Raw genomic sequence first — 22,032 nt, 5'->3', positions numbered from 1 at the left:
TAGTATATCTAACTTTTTCCCCCATTCCTTGGCTTTAAAACTTTATAATGTATTAGAACCGGAAAGGAACAACATCATCCAAGTTTGAGTCCTGGATTTTGCCGTGATACCCTGACTCTTTGACCTTGGAGCTGAGTTGTTCAGGGGAATCTGCTGGGAGGGGGCCAGTTGATGGATAGTCTCCAGCTGCTTTCCCTTCAGATCTACCTCAATGTTCATGCTGAGTCCTCAGGGGCTCTAGGCTGCTCCTAGTCAATGAATGTACAGAGTGGGAGTCCTAGACTTTGCCATTTCATCGCAATGGTGGACTCCTCAAACTAACAATCTTTGCTCTGCGTTTCCCCATCGACCTGGCCAAAAATGTCTTGGAGCTCCCCTTGCATTTTGGAATGCTTCTTCCCTAATCCTTCTTCCATCTTTTTTGTTTCACAGAGGTCAGACTCGCACTGCAGCTTGAAGGCTCTGCCCACCTACTCCTGCTCCCTTTCACCTTGATCTTTCACAAGTTGTCCCCTCAGCGAGTCTCTGCATATCTAATTTTGTCTTCAGGTGTGAGTTTCTCAGAGGAACTGATGCACTCCCCCAGGTACCATTGGCTCAGCCTTCTTGTTGACTCTCCTTCACAACACTCTAGGTTTGTTTGTTTGTTTGTTTGTCTCTAAGGACCTTTTGAGACCAAGGACCTGGATAGTGTCTTAGTCAGTTCTGACTGCTATAAGAAAATACCGTAGACTGGGTGTTTTAAGCAACAGAAATTTATTTTCTCAAAGTTCTAGAGGCTGAGTCAAAGATCAACATACTAACAGAATTGGTTTCTGGTGAGACATTTCTCATTAGCTGGCAGACAATACTTCATCACTGGGTCCTCACATGGCCTTTTTTCTGTGCATGCATGTGGAGAAGGAGAGAGCTTTGGTAGCTCTAACTGTTCTTATAAGGACAGCAGTCCTATAGGATTAGAGTTCCACCTTTATGACCTCATTTAACCTTAATTACTTCCTTAAAGTCCCCATCTCCAAATACAATCACATCAGGGATTAGGGCTCCAACATATGAATTTTGAGGGGACACAATTCAATACATCACAAGTAGGTGCTACAGAGTAGAGGTTCCCCCTCTTAACTGAATTGTAATGAGCCACATGGTTTTGGAAAGGGCATTTTAACTCTCATGGCCCCGGTAAAATAATAGGATTGAGTTGGCTACCAAGCCTATGAGCACTAAGGGGAAATATTCTTCCAGAACTCAAGCTCCCGAGAGAGAAAACTAGTGTGGTTACATAATTTTCTCCATTTAAGCAGGGCTGAGAATAAACTGGATAAGCTAGTGCTCGAATGAACAAGGTTCTTGCAGCTTGGAAAGCCCACCTCATCTTGTCACAATGGAACAGTACAAACTTCATAGTGAACAGAGAATTTTCGTTTCTTGAATTCTCTCCAATGTATTGCCTTGCATAGTTGCTGTTGGGTGATGGACTATTAAAGCTAGTTGTGTGTGTGTGTGTGTGTGTGTGTGTGTGTGTGTGTGTTTTAATAAGATAGGTTGCCTATCCAATGTCATGGAACAATGTTAATGAGTTAGTCTTTGCTCAAAGATAAAGAGATGTTAACAATGAATGCAGGTGTCATATTTACCTGGCTACTAATACCACGCTTTTGTTGAGAATGTGGACAGCAAAATATGTGTTCAGCATGAGGTGTATACTCTGAAAGTGGTTACTGAATGAATAAAAGCTGAGTGGTGAGTGAAGTACAGTGAGAGCTTTTATATTTCAGATAAAAACCAGAAGAGACTCAGGACTATAGATGTAGGAGTTAACTGTCACAAGGTTTAATACATATGCATTGATTGCTCTTCAATTTTTAATTGCAATTAGATGATGTCTTTATCCATTGTCATTTTGATTCCGTGACTTTGCCTAGATTTATTAACTCCGTGATTGCTAAAAAAAATATGAAGCAATTAGAATAGACCAAATGGTCTATTTTGCCATCTTGCTACTCATTCCTGTATACAATCCTCAGAATATAAAATCTCAATAAGGGATCCCACTAATTAATATAACATGAAGGTAATTATATTCTTTCTGTTTCTAGCAATATTTAATCGATGTGTCCAGAGAATTAGAGAATTTAGTAGCTAGATCCAGAAACTTGAAATGAGAAATGAAAATAAAATATTCTTTTTCTCAGATCTGAATCTTTTTTCTTATTATGATCGCAATTGCTTTATATTAAGACAGAAAGCAAGGCTGGGTAATAGGGACTAGGTAATAGTTTCCAAAACAATTGAATAAAATGTTGACAGTGGCCTCTATTTCCTTTCACGGGGAGGACCAATCACGGAAAACTGGTTAGGCAAAGATTGACTCAGAAAGCACCCTTTTTCTCTTAAAATGGCATTTGAAGGCAGCTGATGATTCAGATAGAGGAGAATCCTTAGGAGCCTATGATGAATCACTCCAAATGTACCCCCCCCCCCACTTTTCATTGCAACCACTGTGGAAAACTTTCTCTAGTAGGAGTAATGCCAAGAGAAAGAGAGTAAATGAAACTATTTCTAATGTGTTTTGGTATTGTAAACATACATGCATTATATTCAAACACTCAGGATAACTTACTTACTGCACAAGCCAATTAGATCATCTGCAATCACATGTGGAAAGAGCTCAGGCTAATCTAATCAGTTCAGGGATGCTCCATTTCTTTCTGTGTTTCTGATGCCTTTATAATATTACGAACTGATCAGTAAACATGCTCTCCAGTGAGGAGAGCTCCTGCTCTTAGAAATAGACGTTCAGCAGAATTCAGTTTGGAGAAATGAAATCTTGTCATGGTTCTCAACTTTGGAATTAAAAAAAAATCATTTTCTTGAAGTATGACCATCATACAAAAGGCTGGACATAATTAATGTATACAGTGTGCTGAGTTTGGAGAGAGGTATACGCCTGTGAAAGCATTGCTACAATCTAGACTACTAGAATATCCATCACATCAAAAAGTTTTCTTCCATCCTCTGTTGTTGTTGCTATTTTGGTTATTATTTTATGACGAGAATACTTAAGATCTATCCTCTTAGCAAATTTTTAAATATGCAATACAGTATTGTTAACTGAGTTCTATACTGTAGAGTAGATCTCTAGACTTCATTCATGTGGCATAACTGAAACTTTGCACCCTTTGACGAATACCTCCCTGTTTACACTCCCTCCAGCTTCTGGCTACCACCAGTCCACTCTCTGCTCCTAGGAGTTTGACAATTTTAAATTCCTCATTCAGTAGCATCATTGTATTCTCTGTCCTTCCGGGTCTGGTTTATCTCACTTAGCGTAATGCCCTTCAGGTTTATCCATGTTGTCACAAATGGCAGGCAGGATTTCCTTCTTCTTTAAGGCTGAATAATATTCCATTATATTTACATACCACATATTCTCTATCCATTTACCCACTGATAGACATTTAAGTTTCTCTCATATCTTGGCTATTGTGCTGGAATAATGCTGCAGTGAACATGGAATGCAAGTTTCTATTCAAAGTTCTAATTCCTTTGGATTATATACCTAGAAGTTGAATTGCTGGGTCACATGGTAAAGTTCTTTAATTTTTTTTTTATGTTTATTTATGCTTGAGAGAGAGAGAGACAGAGCATGAGCAGGGGAGGGACAGAGAGAGAGGGAGACACAGAATCCGAGGCAGGCTCCAGGCTCTGAGCTGTCAGCACAGAGCCCGACACGGGGCTCAAACTCACCAACTGCTAGATCGTGACCTGAGCTGAAGTCAGACACTCAACCGACTGAGCCACCCACGTACCCCGGTAATGTTCTGTTTTTTAACTTTTTGAGGAAACTCCATACTCTTCTCCAGACTGCCTGCATCAACATACGTTCCCATCAACATTGTACAAAGTTTCCCTCTTCTCCACATCCTTGCCAACACTTGTTATCTTTTGTTCTTGTTGTTTTTGATAGTAGCCATCCTAACTGGCGTGAGGTGTTATTTTATTGTGGTTTTGATTTGTATTTCCCTGGCAACAAAAGAAAAAAATTGACAAGTGGGATTACATCAAACTAAAAAGTGGGAGGGCAGGCAGAGGGAAGGCAACAATCAATGAAATGAAAAGGCAACCTACAGAATGGGAGAAAATATTTGGAAGCCATATATTTGATGAAGGGCCAATACACAAAATATATAAGGAACTCCTATAATTCAGTAACAAACAAACAAATTTACTGAAAAACCCAAAGAATGGGAAAAGAAAGTTAAGAGAATTTTCCCCAGAAAAGACATCGTATAGGGTCAACACGTATAGGGAAAGGTACTCAACATCACTAATCATCAGGAAAATGGGATTTTAAAAAAACTCTTACGAATACGATTTCTCTCTAGAAAGTGTAACATTAGTTTATCACTTAACTAAAAATGTGGGCTTTGTTTTTCAGATTTCATTGCACTTTTCTGACCATTTGATACTTTTTTCTACACGATTCTTAAGGAAAATAGGAAGAGGGTTGTGGGGAGGGAAAAAAAAGTTACACTTTCTAGAAGCCCAGCTACAGTGGTAGGTACTCTGCCCAATCCCCTGGCTCTTTAGATGTTGTGAAACCTTCTCTTTAGAAAGGATTGGGGTAAACCTTCCATCCAGAATACTTTCAGTGGCCAGTATCTGTACCTCTTAGGAGATGTTCCTCAGGCTGCTGGACCCACTTTGTTTGCAGGGGCAGAACTGAAAGGTAAGCACAGTCCATCTCTGAGTAGAGGACCACTCATATTTTGACTCTTTGTCAACGCTACTTCGCCATCACTTCCTTCCCACCATTACTAATCCTTTCTGTGGTCTTAGGGGTAAAAAACTCCTAGAAGTTAAAAAAAATTTACATGGAGGGCCTGGTTTTCAAGATCATGTTCTTTCCTTCCCAGGCCATGACACTTTAATTAGGTAGCATAAGGGGTTGTGCAGAGCTTTGGGTTGGGCTAAGAATCAGCTAGGAAATTCAATTTCTAATCCCATAAATCTGGTCTTTTTCATTGGCTTTACATTTAAGAGGAGAGAATCACCACTTAAGTATACATCTTAGATTGTGGTCAACTGTTTTTGCAATATGTTATATTTGACAGAATAATCATGTAGTGGTATTTGTTAAGAAATGAAGCATTATAGAAAATAGGAATAATATTGTTCTGGCAGGACTTAATTTATTTTTTAAAACTCTTTTGGCTAAATTATAGAATTTTTAAAGGCCAATTTAAAAGTAACTGGTTTTCTAGACAGGTGCATGGACTACAGGCCTTTTGAAAGTTTGTCTAATACACCAGTGTCAGGGCAGTGAAAACAGACGATTCATGTCCACACAGTGGAGTCTATAATGACACTGAGCATTTGCTTATTTTGTTTTTATTCAGGAAAGCAATAGTACTTGGAAATCAAGTAGTACATTATTTATTAAACCCACAATCTCAGTTCAATAAAGATCCGGGGGGAAAAATAAAAAGTTGCAAATCTAAAAACATAGATTATTACTCAAAAAAATTTTAAAGATATAAACCCCTATAAACATAATCCAACATCAGGAGCAGTAATGAATAAATTTGCGTTGCTTAGGATGGTAAAATGTTATTATATAGAGAGCTCATAAAATGTTTGTCCCACATTATATTCAGAGCACCTCAGGAACAAAGAGACGTCATAAAGATGTCTCCCTATAAATGCCAACTAATAGGTAAGCCTCAATGAAATGTGGATGCAGAGTTGAGGAAACTTTGTAGTTAGATAGCAATGATAATACTGTGAATTAGTATAATAATCTTTACTCTTCAAAGGGACTCATGGAAACTCACAGGAGGCAAATCTGGTGCAGAACAAGGACATACTCTCTCATATGTATATGAAAATTGTCATCATGTCAACAGAATATAAATATTACTTTTATTGTTACAAAATAAAAACACTTTTATGAAAGAAAGAAGTTAATTTGAGAAGTAGCAAAATAAGTCCGCTTAAATCCTTTCCTAATGTGCTTTTTCACACCACGTTGATCCAACGACTTCCCACACACAATCCCTGAAAGATAAAAATCAAATGTATCATTTGATAAAAGGGATGGATGTGACCTCAGAAGCTACTAATATAAGATCTCCTGTGATGTTCATGTCTTTTTTATTACATCAATATTTCCTTCATTCTCTTGAGAATAAAACAACAATCGTTGACTGTAACTGTATGCGAGGAGTTAGCACTAGGTCTAAGTCCTGAAGATCGGAGATGAATAGATCTTTCAAGAGGTCCTGGACAAATAGAAAAGACGTACATAAGTATACATGCTCACCATGGAATGGCATTCGTTCCAAAAAAAGAAAAAGAAAACAATGAAAAAGAAAACAGAGAAGGAGAGAGAGAGAGAAGGAGGAGGGGGAGGTGATGTGGTGTGGTTGACTGGAAGGTAGGACAGCTGGGATTTGGGGGTAATAAGGCTGAAAAGGAAGGAAGACTGTTATCTTTCATTAACATAGATGCAAAAAGCCTTAACACATTACTAGTGAATGGAATGCAAAGAAAACATGAAAGTCATTTTATACACCTTGAGCCAAAGTGGAATTTATCCTGGGTATGCGGGGTTGGTTCAATATTTGAAAATCAAGGACTTCAGGGGAAGATGGCGGCGTAGGAGGACACTGGGCTCACCGCGCGTCCTGCTGATCACTTAGATTCCACCTACACCTGCCTAAAGAACCCAGAAAACCGCCAGAGGATTAGCAGAACGGAGTCTCCGGAGCCAAGCGCAGACGAGAGGCCCACAGAAGAGGGTAGGAAGGGCGGCGAGGCGGTGCGTGCTCCACGGACTGGCGGGAGGGAGCCGGGCGGAGGGGCGGCTCGCTGGCCAAGCGGAGCCCCCGAGTCTGGCTGGCAAAAGCGGAGGGGCCGGACGGACTGTGTTCCGACAGCAAGCGCGACTTAGTGTCTGGGAGGTCAGAAGTTAACAGCTCTGCTCTGAAAGCGGGAAGGCTGGAGGACAAAGGGAGGGAGAGCTGCTGAGCCCCCGGACGGCAGAGCTCAGCTTGGTGGGGAACAAAGGCACTCGCCAGCGCCATCTCTCCCGCCCATCCCCCAGCCAAAATCCCAAAGGGAACCAGTTCCTGCCAGGGAACTTGCTCGCTCTGCGCAAACACCCAACTCTGTGCTTCTGCGGAGCCAAACCTCAGGCAGCGGATCTGACTCCCTCCCCCTGCCACAGGGCCCCTCCTGAAGTGGATCACCTAAGGAGAAGCGAGCTAAGCCTGCCCCTCCTGCCCCTGTGCACCTTGCCTACCCACCCCAGCTAATACGCCAGATCCCCAGCACCACAAGCCCGGCAGTGTGCAAGTAGCCCAGATGGGACACGCCACCCCACAGTGAATCCTGCCCCTAGGAGAGGGGAAGAGAAGGCACACACCAGTCTGACTGTGGCCCCAGCGGTGGGCTGGGGGCAGACATCGGGTCGGACTGTGGCCCCGCCCACCAACTCCAGTTATACACCACAGCACGGGGGAAGTGCCCTGCAGGTCCTCACCACTCCAAGGACTCTCCAAAATGACCAAACGGAAGAATTCCCCTTAGAAGAATCTCCAGGAAATAACAACAGCTAATGAACTGATCAAAAAGGATTTAAATAATATAACAGAAAGTGAATTTAGAATAATAGTCATAAAATTAATCGCTGGGCTTGAAAACAGTATACAGGACAGCAGAGAATCTCTTGCCACAGAGATCAAGGGACTAAGGAACAGTCACGAGGAGCTGAAAAGCGCTTTAAACGAAATGCAAAACAAAATGGAAACGACGACGGCTCGGATTGAAGAGGCACAGGAGAGAATAGGTGAACTAGAAGATAAAGTTATGGAAAAAGAGGAAGCTGAGAGAAAGAGAGATAAAAAAATCCAGGAGTATGAGGGGAAAATTAGAGAACTAAGTGATACACTAAAAAGAAATAATATATGCATAATTGGTATCCCAGAAGAGGAAGAGAGAGGGAAAGGTGCTGAAGGGGTACTTGAAGAAATTATAGCTGAGAACTTCCCTGAACTGGGGAAGGAAAAAGGCATTGAAATCCAAGAGGCACAGAGAACTCCCTTCAGACGTAACTTGAATCGATCTTCTGCACGACATATCATAGTGAAACTGACAAAATACAAGGATAAAGAGAAAATTCTGAAAGCAGCAAGGGATAAACGTGCCCTCACATATAAAGGGAGACCTATAAGACTCGTGACTGATCTCTCCTTTGAAACTTGGCAGGCCAGAAAGGCTTGGCACGATATCTTCAGTGTGCTAAACAGAAAAAATATGCAGCCGAGAATCCTTTATCCAGCAAGTCTGTCATTTAGAATAGAAGGAGAGATAAAGGTCTTCCCAAACAAACAAAAACTGAAGGAATTTGTCACCACTAAACCAGCCCTACAAGAGATCCTAAGGGGATCCTGTGAGACAAAGTACCAGAGACATCACTACAAGCATAAAACATACAGACATCACAATGACTCTAAACCCGTATCTTTCTATAATAACACTGAATGTAAATGGATTAAATGCACCAACCAAAAGACATAGGGTATCAGAATGGATAAAAAAACAAGACCCATCTATTTGCTGTCTACAAGAGACTCATTTTAGATCTGAGGACACCTTTAGATTGAGAGTGAGGGGATGGAGAACTATTTATCATGCTACTGGAAGCCAAAAGAAAGCTGGAGTAGCCATACTTATATCAGACAAACTAGACTTTAAGTTAAAGGCTGTAACAAGAGATGAAGAAGGGCATTACATAATAATTACAGGGTCTATCCACCAGGAAGAGCTAACTATTATAAATGTCTATGCGCCGAATACCGGAGCCCCCAGAGATATAAAACAATTACTCACAAACATAAGCAACCTTATTGATAAGAATGTGGTCATTGCAGGGGACTTTAACACCCCACTTACGGAAATGGATAGATCATCTAGACACACAGTCAATAAAGAAACAAGGGCCCTGAATGATACATTGGATCAGATGGACTTGACAGATATATTTAGAACTCTGCATCCCAGAGCAACAGAATATACTTTCTTCTCGAGTGCACATGGAACATTCTCCAAGATAGATCGTATACTGGGTCACAAAACAGCCCTTCATAAGTTTACAAGAATTGAAATTATACCATGCATACTTTCAGACCACAATGCTATGAAGCTTGAAATCAACCACAGGAAAAAGTCTGGAAATCCTCCAAAAGCATGGAGGTTAAAGAACACCCTACTAACGAATGAGTGGGTCAACCAGGCAATTAGAGAAGAAATTAAAAAATATATGGAAACAAACGAAAATGAAAATACAACAATCCAAACGCTTTGGGACGCAGCGAAGGCAGTCCTGAGAGGAAAATACATTGCAATCCAGGCCTATCTCAAGAAACAATATTTGAAAATCAATTAGTGTAATCCATCACATCAATAGACTGAAAATGAAAATAATGAAGGCAGAGATTTGAGAGCTATTTAGAAGGAAAGACTGACACCCTTGGTGGCCAATAGGATGGGAAAATGAGAAATCAAGGATAATATCAAGACTTGTATTTTGGATGAAGACTTTCAGGATAGTTTGTTTTATCAAGAGAAAATTACAAGAGTAGGAAATGTTTATATTGGATGGGGATGGAAATGGTTGGTAAGTTGACACTGAATTCAGCTTAAACTCCTGCTTTAAAAGCATATACTAAAATTCCCCTCCCTTTTGAACTTGGGCTTCACGAGACATCCTAGAAAAGCTAAATAAATCAAAGATCCCTCCCAGCTCTTGTCACCCTTCTCTATTCTTCTCTTTACGAAAAGTGAGAAAGAATTATAGGTTTCAGCCAAGATGTTGTTTGCAAACCCCACATATTTATAGCTCCAATCACTTAACATTTTGTATTTTTTTAAAAAAAATCTGATCTCTTATTGCTTCCTCCTACATATAGATTGCTTGAAAAAAATGGAAAGTTAAGTTAATTTTGTCAAAAAAATATTTTTCAGACTTCTTTTGTGGTAAATATATTTTAAAAATTACCATCTCGCCCATTTTAAGTGTATCATTTAATTTCATTAAGTACTGTCACAAAGTTTGCGTAACAAACACTATTATCCATTTCCAGAATTTTTTTTATCGTCTCAAACAGAAAATCTCTGCAACTCAATATGGACATATGATCTACTTAAAAGTTGTATGTATGTATTACTATAGGCAGCCTCTAATGTGGTCCTGAGAGTTCCATAGTTCCATGGTACCATAGACACTACCATGGTGAATGTGGTCCTGGATGACCTCCACCACTTGACATTCAGTTCTTGGGGAGATTCCCCTTAGCCCTGAACATGGGTTGGACCTGGTGGTATACCTCTAACGAATATGGCAGAAGTGGTGGAAAGTCCCTTTGAGATCAGGGTACGAAAAGACTGTGCCTTCCATGTTGAACACCCTTTCTCAGTTTGTCCCTCATTCACTCTATGGCCAGCCAGCTGCCATGACGTGAGCTGCCCTATAAAAAAGCTCATGTGGATGGTAAGGAGTTAAGATTCTCAGTCTGCCAGGCCATGAAGAACTATGGATTTTTTTTCAAAATCCACGTGAGGGAGTTTAAAAGCAGACCTTTCCGATCATGTCAGTTCTGGAGAAGACTGCAGCTTCTACCGACAGCCTGAGAACCACATGATGGAAGACCTGAGCCAGAGGCACCCAGCTAAGCTGCATTTGCTTTCCTCTCCCACAGAAACCTTGATGAATACTCTTTTCAAGCCAGAAGTTTCTTTCTTCTTCTTTCTTTGAGAGAGAGAGAGGGGCAGAGGGAGAGGGAGAGAGAGACTCCCAAGCGGGCTTGCACGGTAAGCGCAGAGCCCAAAGTGGGGCTCAAATTCAGAAACCATGAGATCATGACCTAAGCCAATATCAAGGGTTGAAGGCTTAACTGACTGAGCCACCCAGATGCCCCTCAAGCCACTCAGTTTGGGAGCAATTTGTCATGTAGCAGGAGGTAACAAAATACACTATGCTAATTATGTAATTTTATGTTGTAAAAAAATACACAGCACATCAAAACGAGATAAACAGGAAACAATATTTTATAATATTTTACTTTAATTTAATTACATTTTTGTCCTAATTAAAATATTCAGTAGGGTGATTGAATATGATTAATACTTTTTTTTTTATCTCAAATTAACCTTTTGCAATGCCTGGTTTTAAATTCGGTTTATTTTGATATTTGATTTTAACTACTATAATGAATAAAAAAATAGTTTCAAAACAGGTTAACATAGAATATTGTTTGCACTTAACAAACCATGAAATTTATTTTTCATTTTTCAATATCATAAGGTTTTTCTTTACAGTTCCTTAAACTTTTTCCATCTTTCTTGATAACAGTCTTTGATATCAAAATCTAATGTACTTCTTTATTTTGATTAAAAAATATTTTTGTACTGTTTTTATTTATTTTTGGGAGAGAGAAAGAGACAGAGCATGAGTGGGGGAGGAGCAGAGAGAGGGAGACACAGAATCGGAAGCAGGCTCCAGGCTCTGAGCTGTCGGCACAGAGCCGGACGTAGGGCTCAAACCCACTAACCGTGAGATCATGACCTGAGCCAAAGTCGGTCGCTTAACTGACTGAGCCACCCAGTCACCCCTATTTTGATTTTTAAAATAAGCTATGAATTTTTCCTCAAATTTCTTAGAAGCATACTGAATATTTACAGTTTCCACATATTGTATTTAATAATAAATAACATAATGACGTAATTGTTCTTGATGCTGACTGAAAAACATTCTTCCAAAAGAATGTTAACATAAAACCATTCTTTCATATTATTTGTTTCATTTTCTCTTTCACGGTAAAAATACTTTTCTTTATTTTGCGGGGCCCAATTAAATGTGTTTATTTTTAAAGTATATATTTATTTGCGATTTGTTTTCCTTAGATATCACCACCAAATAAATCAACAGAATTGGAACTCTTGTTTATATATATTATATGTTATATAATATGTAAATTTATATATTATGTATTACATATTATTAAATATTATTCATATAATATATAAACATATAATGTAATATATATGTAGATACCAACTTTAAATTAACAATTCCTTTTAACTCTTTTGCCATAATAGAACTAGAGAAAAATCTTTATTTGTTTCAAAAGATGTCAATGGGCATTCCAATCTCATAATAAAGTATTTTAAAGATTTTCTTGTATTTTAAAAGACTGGGTTTTATTAAATTAAGGGCGGTGATCCTCCCATAGCACTTCATACACCCCTTTGTTGCAATAATGTTTCTGTGAGTAAAGCTGTGAATAATTTCACATCTGGTGCCGTCTCTGTAAACTTATTTTAGAAACCTTTAAATAATATTACTATTTTTATTTTTGTCACAGCAGCTCTTCCATCAGTGGCTACATTTACACAATTTTTCTCCTTCAAATATTGTTTCACCTTCTCCAGGACCTCTTTTCTTTAGTGACTTAAAATAATTACTTCTATATGCATTTTGTGTTAGTACAGATTCTAGCAGACAGCATGATACATACTAGAAACATCTCTGCTTTTATTAAACTATACAGCACACCTTTCAGACTACACACTTTTTTGTTCTTATTTTTTATAAACATTCAGAAATGCCCTATACATATATCATCCAATAGTGAGTAAAGAATGTGTTTAGTTTGTTGCCGTGTTTTCTATTCAGTGTTACAAATACTTTACCATGGCAGAAAGAACAATCGTTTCCCCCAATGGTATGTATCTTTCTTTCCACTGTCATTATAACTTTAAAACTGCAACCATTTTCAAATATTTGACATTACGTTTGGTGAAATTCTGTGAAGTATTGGATCAAGGCTTGCATTACTTAAAAGTCACTTGAAAGACCATAATCATTGTTTTCATGTTCTGGATAAAAAGTTTTAAGTGTGTCTTAAGCATAATGGGTTCCTCTTACTATCGGCTAATATTACAATAGACAACTTAGGTGAAAGTTATACTTATTAATAGTGGATATAAATCTGTATTGAAAACATTTCTTTTTGATAACTTTATAATTTGGGGGAAATTTTTTCATCCAGTTAGAATATAAATAGATGTGTGTGTGTGTGTGTGTGTGTGTGTGCATGTGTGTGGTATAAAACAATTTTTAAGGTTATTTACTTATTTTGAGAGAGAGAGAGAGAGAGAAAGAGAGAGAGAGAGAATGCAAGCAGGGGAAAGGCAGAGAGAGAGAATCCCAAGTAGGCTCCATGCTGTCAGCACAGAGCCTGAGGCAGGGATTGATCCCACAAACCATGAGATCACAACCCGAGTGGAGATCAAGAGCTGGACGCTTAACCAACTGAGCCACCCAGACGCCCCCAATTTGTAATATGTCTGACAGTCTACACCACGCATAGAGTGTCAACTCTGCCATTTTCTTGCGTTTCTTGTGTTTTCTCGTGTTGGCATTACTCACATCTTCCTCTGGGCTGGAAACTGGAGGTTGATACTCAGCGGCCATTCCATTCTCTGTTGGACTTGCCCTTGTGCTGCAGATCTGGAAAGCTTTCCCAGACTCCCTTGCAAGCAGGTTTCTCTGTACAGTTTAGGTTCTGCCAACAAAATGCACTTCAGTAGACTTGTAGGGTGGGATGTTGCTCAAAGTCATTCCATCTCCTCCAGGCGGGGGTGGGTGTTTGGGCTTTGGCAGCTGAGGGTGGTGACAGTGGCTGGCCACATGGCATCTTCTTACTCCCATCGTCTTTACAGGCCCATAGCCAGTGGGAACTGTGACCTTGGTCGCAGATTCCTACATTTCCTAATCTTTGATGGCAGCAGGGCTTCCTAATTTTCAATATCAATATTGATATCAATTTCAATATCAATTTCAATAACAAGTGGGAACTATTGGTGATCTTGATTTAGCTCTTTCAGCCCCTCCAGTGGTCTTGTAGTCACTTCATTCTCTGAAATAAGTCCATTTAATACTTGCATACTTTAATGCTCGGAATACTTAGAATGGCTTCTTTTTTCCTGACTTAACCTGGGATTATTTAAAGCCATTTGTCCATTTTGACAGATTTTATTTCATTAAAACTGGACAAAGCCAGGCTCACAAAAATGGCAAGACATCATAAAATGCTTTTAAAAAGGCACACTAAAATGCTTTCCTTAAGGTTTCTTGTAGGGACACCTGGGTGGCTCAGTCAGTTGGGTGTCTGACTTCGGCTGAGGTCGTGATCTCATGGTCTGTGAGTTTGAGTCCCATGTTGGGCTCTGTGCTGACAGCTCAGAGTCTGGAGCCTGCTTTGGATTCTGTGTCTTCCTCTCTCTCTGCCCCTCCCATGCTCACACTCTGTCTCTGTCCCTCTCAAAAATAAATAAACATTAAAAAAAAAAAGATTGCTTGTAATGTAGGAGCTTAATTGCTTCCTTACCTTTTTAGATAAAAATATGAAAAAAGTTTTATTATTTTCTCACCATATCCAGGAGATTATCTTGTATTCTCTAGAATGAGTGAATTTCACCTTATTTAAATTTTCTAGACTTTCTAACTCTTGTGATGCTTTAGGCAAAATAATAGGATGAAAACAGTAAGGCTTCCTTCTTCCATTTTCCTTTGAGTTTCCCTTTTTTTTTTTTTAAATGTTTCCTTTCTAATCCAATTCTTACCAAAAGATCCCCTCCCTTATTTGAAGCATCACTCAGACTTTTGTGCCCTGATATTTAAAAAGTTCTGAACAATGAACGGAAAACTTTTTAGTTCTGATTATAGAAATCATATGAAGTAATTCTCCTTAACTCAACGTATATAGACTATTTTCAGTTTACATGGCACGGTACTTGGTGAATTAAATGCTATGGGCTGAGTGTGTTCTCCCCAAATCCACATATTACAGCTCCAGTCCCACATGTGATGATGTTTGGCAATGAGGTGTTTGGGAGTCAATTAGGGTTAGACGAGGTCATGAAGTCATGTACGCACTCAGCGAGGGGTGGCTGTTTACAAGTCAGGAAGAGACCTCTCACCAGACACTGACCACGCTGGCATCCTGACCATGGACTTCCAGGCTCCAGAACTCTAAGAAAACAAAGCCCTGGTTTTTAAGCCACCCAGTCTATAGGATTTTCTTGTGGCGGCTTAAGCAGACTAAGACAGTGAGAAATTCACAGGGGTTAATGAATTTAAAATGACTCACAACACAAACAACACAATGTAGAGTAACAATGCAAGGTAGAATAGTCCGCGATTATTATAGAGATTTAGAGAAAAGAGATCATTTTGGTCTAGGCCACAGCTCAAGGCATTGCAAGATAAAATTTTATTTTTAATAGATTGTGCTATCATCCAACAGATGACAAGGAGGCATAAAGCTTAAATTTATTCCACAAGTGAGGGCTCTTCCCTGTAAAATCCATACCCCTCTCTTATTTTTTATTTCTCTTTCTTTTACATTCTCATTTCTCTTCTGACCCATTTGTACTCACCAGCACATTTCAGCATGCCTCTGAGATGTGACTGATACTGTGATGGAAAAAAGATCCACTAAGAACAACGGTGCTTACTTTTTTATTTTAATGATGAATCTGGAAAGCTTCCCGGATGAAACATTTATTATACTAAATGTATTCTGCTGAGGAGGAAATTGACCAGAGAAGCATCGGGCAACTACATGTATTTACAGTACGTTGACCTCTCTTCTCCCCATTTCTGTGAAACATCTGTGAGTGATCTTGCCAACATTTTTGGCCCATGACTGGTATTTGAAATCAGACATTTGAATTTCAGATATGTGCATTTATATTTATGTAGCCAATGAGCCATCCTCACAAGACGTTTTGAGATAAAAATGCCAGTTGCCTTGTTTAATAGAAATTGACAGAAAGTTAGAGTTTTGTTTATTTGTTTGTTTTGTTGCTGTTGTATATTTAAGTCATATTATTTTGTGCAAAGACCTTAAATTTTATAAGAATAATGGTAACAGTGCATTCCTTACTTGTCATGCATGCAGAAGAGAATGTACTCGTTATACTGTTAGGCATTAGCAGACAACCCTTGGGCATTTTTCCTAAGGCTCTAGGTTAGTAGTTGGGTTAGGAGAAAAGATCATTTCATCAGCTCATGGAGGGTCTATGTTCTGGGAAGAATGGGAGAGTAAGTAATCCTGAGAAGATAAGTTCTTTTTTTGTTAATGTTTATTTATTTATTCTGAGAGGGAGACAGAGAGAGAGAGAGAGAGAGAGAGAGAGAGAGAGAGAGAATCCCAAACAGGCTCTGTGCTGTCAGAGCAGAGCCCAATGCAAGCCTGTCTCTCATGAACCATGGGATCATGACCTGAGCCAAAACCAAGAGTTGGACACTCAACCATCTGAGTCACTGAGGTGCCCCGAGATAAGTTCCTTTGGGAGGGAAGGTTCTGAGATAATACTTGAGCCAATATCATTTGCCACTAATTTTACATGGAGGTTTTGAATCCTCCCTTGAGTCAACCAGGAAGGTAAACTGATGGCACCTTAATCTACTCTACAGTGTTCTTGAGGCCAGGTCCATTTTCCATAAAATTGCGTTCCAGATTTCTTTCCTTTTTTTTTTCCTGAACGGAAAATAATCACATGACATACTAGTCATCTAACCAAATTAAGCTTTAAGTGGACAGAAGGCTAAAAAGCATAACTGCCAAAAACCTCATACGATTACTGACTATCAAGATGGATGGTAGTGTTCTGGAGGCGAAATAATGTGCTTTGGGGATCACTGGGTTGGTGTCAGACGTACCCACCCTTCCAGAATGAGAATCCCACTGTACTCAGCTATAATAACGGGAAGGAAAGTATGGGGAGGCTGTGACCCCCAAATTCTCTTTGAGTACATATGCATACAGTAATCGCATAGAGTTAATGACGCCGGAGCAAGCAGAGATGTGAAGTTGCTGTTTATGTTAAGTCCCTTGTGCATGCATATGTGTGTTTATCGTCATGGTATAAAACTGCCTGATGAATCAGCTGTGTCTACAATCAACGTGGCAGCGAAAACAACATAAATAGCCTATGATGCTTTTCTGGCAAAGCATTTTTTTTTTTTAATTCTAATTTTTCTGAAGGAGATGCAATTCTTTGGTCAGCGATATTCACTTTTTCATGAGTCTCTTTTACACAGGGCCTTAGGGCAACAGTTGGGAAGGGCATTGAATGTCTCCAATAACATACCTCGTCTCTGTAAAGTGCCTGAAGTAAAGCACAACATTTAAGTTCTGGGCTGCTCTTCAGTTGAAATGTAATGATCTGGACTTACAGTATGTTACAAACTTTTGTCGTTGAATAAATTCCACAGTAGGCAAGGTATATCGTACGTCACAGGACATTAAAATGATCATTCAACCAAAAGAAAATAATACACTGGTTAGACCATAAATCTCAGGCACCCTCAGTGACTATTAAAAATCTGCCAAAATTCACTGTCTAATGATGTGATTCCAATCAACCCAATTTATCAACCTTATGGGCTGATTAAAACTATATTACTCCATTAAGATTAACTCCTCACTTCTGGGAAATAGAATTTTGTGAAGTAAATCACCAGACTGAGAGCCTGCGATCTGGTCACTACAGATTGTTCATAGGAATGGTTCTTAAAGCTTTCACCTGATTCAAGAACATGAGTGTAAGTCTTTATGTCTGCACGTTCAGAGTATCCTGTTATATATCTTCTGTAGTTTAAAAAGTGTGCATTTCTCCTGAAACAGGTTCCTTCTATACTTTCCATTTTCAGAAAAGATACAATTCAGTGCAGAAACACCACACCAAACCCCTCTCCCTGTGTCTGTAATCTTTGAGCTCCCTCAGGTATATAATCAGGAGGTGTCTGCTTACATGGGCGGGGGGAGGTCCATTAATCACAGAAAAGCATTCTTTATGTAGAAAAAGGGGTTCACTCCACACTTTTCCACATAAAGACGTGACATTCAAGTAGAAATGGATGGAATTTGTTTTTATGAATAGGGTCCTTGCTGACTAATTCTTTTCTGGGGAGGGTAATGGGCAAATGCTATCCAGATGCATTCCTCTGGAACGATTCCCAGTTTGGGAGAGTGAAAACTACTGTACTTGCAGGAAAATACCAGGCAGTCAGAGAAACATGGTATCTCCACAAATAGGGCAGTACTGTTCCCTTCCCCTTGTCTGGTGCCACAGGGGTTCTTCCATGGTCCCCGAGGAGGAGATTCGCCCAACCACCTCCACTTCCTGAACTCATTTTCTAGCAGCGGTGGGATGAGATCAAAATGACCTAAATTTACTCAAAACCCAAACCAGAAAGGAACGTTCCAACATCTACTTGTGTGTTTTCCTAATTCAACTTATAGGCAAAGGAAGACAAATGACCCCCCCCCAGAAACTTTCTTCTCACTTCTGACAAATGCTCCCCCAAATCTATCCCTCCACCTCTTGTTTTCTTTTTCTCTCTGGGTCTCATTCCTTTGCTTACCTGTTGAATTGGAGGCATCCGTATCTCTATCCACACCTCTCGTCTCACTGTACAGCTTCTCCTAGGCCATCTTTTTTCATACCTATAATCCCAACTGAACCATTCGTTTTTATCACCGTCTTATTGCCAAGGAATACATTATATATAGCCTTGCTTTATTTATGCGTATATTATTTATATATGAACTTAAATATTTGAACAATGTATATAGTTTGTTCTTTGTTCTTGCATGAATTTAATTATAGAGAGGCTGTGGAAGTTTTAATAGCAACTTCTGCAGTCCTTCCTCATGGCACACTGTAACATTATTTATCACCCTGATTTAGTGAGGTGAAAATGAAGTATTTCTGGTCTAGGGTGGAATCAAGTGTCCTGGGCTAGGATTCCTGCTTATTCGCTTATTCGCTGCTTATTGTTTGTGTGGCTGTAGTCACGGTATTTGGCCATTCTGCCTCAGTTTCTGCTTCTGAGAAAGAAGCGAACACTTCACACTATGCATGGAAAAGCCCCACGCTGTTCCTGGGAGACATGACATGGAGACTGATTTCTGACACTTCTCCCACTGTATCAGTCAGCACCGGTGTCCATAACAAATGCCACAGGCTAGTGGCTTACACAACAGAAATTTAGTTTCTCACAGTTCTGGAGACTGGAAGTCCAAGATCAAGGTGAGAAGAGAGGATTTCTGGGGAGGCTTCTCTTCTGGCTTGTAGATGGCCACTTTCTTGCTGTGTGCTCACTTGGCCTTTACTGTGTGTATGAGCAGAGAGGAAGAGAGCTCCTAGGGTTTCTTCCTCTTCTTGTAAAGACACCTGTCCTATCACACTAGGGCCCCATCTTTTTGAGTTCATTTAATCTTAATTACATCCTTAAAGATCTTCTTTCTAAAACAGTCACATTCTGAGGTACTGGGGGTTGAATGAGGGCGGGGACATTTACATATTCAGCTTATAACACCTCGTAAAATTATTAGACTTTAAAGGCAAACATTGAAATAACAGAGTACATATCATAGTACAACTGGTAAAAAGCATACAAATTAGCATATTTGGATGGTTCCTCAAGTGACATCTCTAGCTTCATACTCTTGCCAGAGCTCCAGGTCTAGACATTAAATTGGATATCTTATCACTAATGTTGCTTGCACACTTCAGGTTTCTTCTTCTGTCCGTTTCTTCCACCCCATCTGCCTCGTCTCCACTATCTACTTTCTTCTGAACTTGCTGGCTGATCTTCTCGCCTATGGAAATCCTGCAGAAATCCTAGTCTCTTAGTGCCTATGCCTGATAAAGCATCAAGCATCGCCAATTTTAACTCCAAAATGCCTGTTACACTCTGCACCTCTTCACCTGTAAGAGTCGTTAACTTTAAGTTAGTATCATTGACTTTATGCTAAAATAATCAATTTTTTGTAAAAATCATACACTTTCACTGAAAAAAGTTAAAATAATTCTAAAAAGTGCAAGAAATATTTAAAAACAACTACTCAAATATTACCGATATTTTTAGTATTTGGGGTATAATATTTCCAAATATAACTTCCTGTATGCATATTATATATACTTCATAATTATTTGGTACTTTATATTTCATAATATATTATTAAAATATAGAGTACTTTCTAATTAGATGTATATTAAGAATGGAATACAGATTATATATTGTAAAACAAATGGAATGGTTATAATACTTTCTATTATATGGAAAGTACGTATATAGAGTGGATGGCATATATGGAATTATAAGAGAGTATATAACATAAAGATACATCATAGTGTAGTGTCCTTTGGTATGATAAAATCCAACATATAAGGTATTCTGTAATAATATAAAGGTACTCTATAGCTGCTTTATAATTTAGTATTAGGTAACCAGGACACTCGTCATTGATATCTCTGTCTCCCATGTGTCTCTCATTAATCCAGAATCCATTTCGTGGAAGGTATTAGCAGATCTCAGGAATACCTCCCCTAGACTTGAGGATAAAGTCCATGCTTCTTAGCATCGTTCCTTAATCAATGACAGAAGAATAAATGGATAGATGGATAAATGCAGCCATTTACGATCTTCCTTGTTGATCTTTCCAGATCAGTGTCTTTTTGCTGCTCTTTGCATTCTGTGTTGCAACAACATTAGGCTACTGGTTATTTAATAAACCCTTAAACAACTTCAGTTAACATATCTGTGTCTTTTCTTACATGTTTTCCCCTAACTAGAATGTTCCTTGCCACTGTATCCAACTAGCAAATTCAGATATGCTCAATATTCTGCCTAGATCTTTTCTCCCCCTGTGTCCAATCCAACACAATCATGGCCGTTAACTTCTCCAAATTCATTTCTCCTACATTCAGGGGTATTTTCTGTTAACAAAATTATCTTGCACATGATTACTTTTATACTTTATCTCCCTTCCTTCTCTTTTTCTATTCTGTAGCCTCTCTTTATTCCCTGAAGCTAAGAGAGTGTGTAGGTTAGCAAAGACAGTCAAATGTTTGCCAAATCATCACTAAACTGATTCCCAAATAATTGGAGAGGATTTTAAAAGTCATTCTTCAAGCATTCTAAACATCTATCATTGGGATGAAACTTTTATGAGATTTCTATAACATAGATGATTAATAAATACTAAAAGATTATGCATTCTCTCAGTGTTGTTAAATACAATGAATATTCATAAATTCTAAATAGGCATTTGTTCTGTGGGTGAAAACTATCCTCAAGATGAATGCAATATTGTATACCTCCATTCTGACAATGCTAACTGTCTAACAATACGGAGCATTTCTTAGACCTAGGATTTCACAGAAGCGTTGGAGTTTTATAATGTACAAACCTTTTCCCTGAAGCTCGGTGGTGTTTCAAATATCATGCCCACAACCTCATTCATCTAGCTACTATCCTTGTTAAAATATAAAAACTTCTGTGACGTTCACTATAACGATTTAAGTTATTGTATGCCCTAATGAAAAGTTTTGATTTTTAAGAGAGGATGGAAAACATTAAGCCATTTTGGCTTATGAGCTGATAAAAAGGCCAATATAAAAAGTAAAGTTAACCTGTGACTATTCCTTAAATCTTATTTATTCTTATTCTTAGAATTCATAATAGAATCTTATTGAGATAAGTGGGTAACATGAAGTCTCGTGAGGGCTTTTTGTTGCTACAGATTATCTGACACTAGAACAAAACAGAATGTTCATTACTTGGGGGCAATAATGTGAAAGGTGGGAAGAAAACCTTTTGTTCATATTCAGTTAGATCAATGCAGGCTTTTCTTTATGTTCAGGAGGATACTTACTTCATTCCAGTGTTTATACCAAAGCCTTAACAAATCACAATATATTGAAAAGAGAAAAAAAATCCAAAATGGACTATATGCCTTCTCTCCACAGGAAGAGGATAGAGTTTTTTGAGAGATGGAAAAGCCACTTGATATAAAACCAACCCCCTAAGAAGGACTTAGTAATTAAATCAGTAGGAAACAAGAGGAATAATCCACAGTATTTTCCAGGAGTCAAATACGAGTCAAGTTT

The sequence above is a fragment of the Panthera tigris genome, chromosome F2 (genome assembly GCF_018350195.1).
Source record: "Panthera tigris isolate Pti1 chromosome F2, P.tigris_Pti1_mat1.1, whole genome shotgun sequence".
NCBI classification, from domain to species: Eukaryota; Metazoa; Chordata; class Mammalia; order Carnivora; family Felidae; genus Panthera; species Panthera tigris.
Note: the sequence above shows the minus strand (reverse complement) of the source record.